The sequence below is a fragment of the Triticum aestivum genome, chromosome 5D, assembly GCF_018294505.1.
Source record: "Triticum aestivum cultivar Chinese Spring chromosome 5D, IWGSC CS RefSeq v2.1, whole genome shotgun sequence".
Classification (NCBI taxonomy): Eukaryota; Viridiplantae; Streptophyta; class Magnoliopsida; order Poales; family Poaceae; genus Triticum; species Triticum aestivum.
In genome coordinates, this window is record NC_057808.1 from 457,902,355 (window position 1) to 457,905,235 (window position 2,881).

Here is a 2,881-nt window from a genome sequence, read left to right on the forward strand (position 1 = left end):
AACTTGCAACTGGGGCCCCAGTTGCAAGTCCACTCTCGACTCATAACTGGGTACGATCTTTTTTATCCTAGTTACAAGTCCACCATCGACATGCAACTGGAGGTGGCAAGACCAAGATTTTTTCCTCTCTTTATTATTTATTTTATTTTTCTACTATTCCAAAATTCCTTTCCTTTTCTTGTCTTTTTCAATAGTTAATGGGAATAGAATTGAACATATTTTTAAATGAATGATGTATGTAATTTTAAATACGCAACAAACATTTATAAAAGACAAATAAAATATTTTTAAATACGTGAAGTATATTTCTTAAATAATGTTAAACGATTTTTAAACGGTTTTGCTAATTCTCATCTAGATGAAGCTTTGCCACATCAAAATTTTCCACTACACAATCAATTGCTAAAATATTTTGTCGAAACTATTTGATCGATGTGTCCTGTGTGGTTGTGTTCCACATCGGCCCTTTTTTCTGGTCGCACGCTAGGGCCTCTATGTCCTGTGTGTCTCTGCTGCATCGATGTGTGTGCATGTCCGTCCCTTGTCGGTCATGTGTTTTGTTTGCATGCCCGTTGGGCTTTGAGGTTTCACGCATGTGTAGTGTAGGGTCAATGGGTGTACGTGTTTTCCAATATGTTTAAACTGGTACATAATGGGAACAATGTCCTACGATTTTTTCCCGAAAAATGTTTTAAGAAAAATAACGTGATAAGTTTGCATGTCTGCCTCTAATGCGCAATTACACATTGCAAAGTCACCCTTAACTTTCAGCTGGTTTGACCCCCCCCCCCCACACACCCTCAGTTGCAAGTATAGCAACAATTTGCAACCAAGCCTGACATTTTTTTCTGCCCCAGTTACAAGTCCATCCTCAACTCACAACTAGGCTTGAAGTATTTTTTTTCTCCAGTTGCAAGTCCGCCATCAACTCACAACTGGGCTCGACTTGGGTCCGGCACCCTTTTTTGCCTTGGTTGCAAAGTGACCCTAAAGTTCTAAGTGGGCAAATATTTTTTTCTACCTCATTTGCAAGTCCACCAATAGCTAGGTCCGATCCTTTTTCTTTGCTTCAATATCAAGTCCACCCTCTACTTCTAATTGGGCCCGAAGTTCTTTTCTCCCAGTTGCAAGTCCACCATCGACTCGTAACTGGGCGCGATCTAGGCCCAACATTTTTCCGCATCAGTTGCAGGTCCACCATCGACTCGCGACTGGACCCAAAGTTTTTTTTGTCTCAATTGCATATCCACTCTTGACTCGCAACTAGGCCCAAATATTTGTTGTCCCAGTTACAAGTCCACCATTGATTCGTAACTACGCTCGATCCTGGCCTGATTGATTTTTGTCTTAGTTGCAAACTCAAGCTCAACTTGTAACTGGACCCAACCTTTTTTGCACATCAAATGCAAGTCTACAGACAACTTGCAACCAAGCCCCATCCTTTTTTTGCCTCGGTTGCAAGTCCACCATCGACTCACAACTGGTCCTAAAGTATTTTTTTGTCCCAGTTACAGATCCATCATGGACCCACAACTGAGCTTGATCTGGGCCCAACCTTTTTGCCTTGGTTGCGACTCCACCAACAACTTATAACCGAGCCCAACCCTTTTTTCTGCCTAGTCCTTGAAAAGAACGACATATCATTGGGCCGGCCTTGTTAACAGGAGGCCACAAGTGCATGTGTTTGCATCTCTAATGGAGAGCAACTAGTTGACGAGCGCTCATTCGGGAGCCTCACAACGATCAGCCTACTTGCCATGCTCTCAGCCGCCGCCACGTGTCGCGCTCTGGGCGCTCTCTTCGATCTTTTTAATTTTTCCGCACGCGTTTTCGTCTTTTAAAACAGTTTTCCCCGGGGTTTTTTTCGACGTTTTGGTTTTTCATCGGTCTTCCTTAGCTTTTGGGCAAAGAAATTTGAGCAAAAAAACGTGTTTTTTTTCCTTTCACGAGAGGCACGGTTTTACTTCCGCGAGAGTCACGGTTTTGCTTTTTAGAGAGACCGAGCCATGCCTCTCGGAAACAAAAAAACGCATTTTCTGTATTTTTTTGTTCCGTTAGAGGCACATTTTGCGTCCGCCAGAGTCACGGTTTTGCTTTCACGAGAGACACGACCGTGCCTCTAAGAAACAAAAAAAAGTACGTTTTTTTTATTTTTTTTCTTCCGCTAGAGGCACAATTTTGCTTTCATGAGAGGCACGGTTGTGATTTCGCGAGAGGCATGGCTGTGCCTCTTTCGGAAAGGGGAAATAAACCGAGCTCCCGGGATGATTGTTTCGTTCGGTTTTTTCATGTAAAAAAGTTCGTCAAAACCCATTAACACGGTATCTAGTTTTAAAGATCTCGACGCGAGGAATCCAACGGTGAAAACGGTTCGAGATTTGCACACACGGTTTAAGAGGTAAAATGTTTTGAATAATCGGATCTACGAAAAAAAGAAAACTCATAGTATGCGACAAGGGACGCACATGCAGCACGCCACTTGTCATAACCTTAGAAGGTGAGAGTGATCTTTGTGAGAAGTACTCCTCAATTAATAATTTCGTCTCTACTATCAGCAAAAATGCTACACACACGGATCTTTAGGGGGCTGCAACGGACCCCTTCCATCTTACTCTTAAACTACCCCTGATTTTTATGGGGTGGGGCCCGGTTCACCTCTTCTTTCCAATGACACCTTTCCACATCAGCACGTCCTGTAAAAATCCGTGAAATTATTCCGTGTGTGTAGCAAAGCCGCTACTGTCAGTCAACAAGCCGTTTCCTGTTCGACGCTTAACGAGCCCGTTACAACGTATTCCGTAGCGAGCGCCCACGCGAGAGGTGTCCTCGCTGTTGACCGGCCAACCCACGTCAGATCCCCTTTTAACCTGTTTTAGAAAGC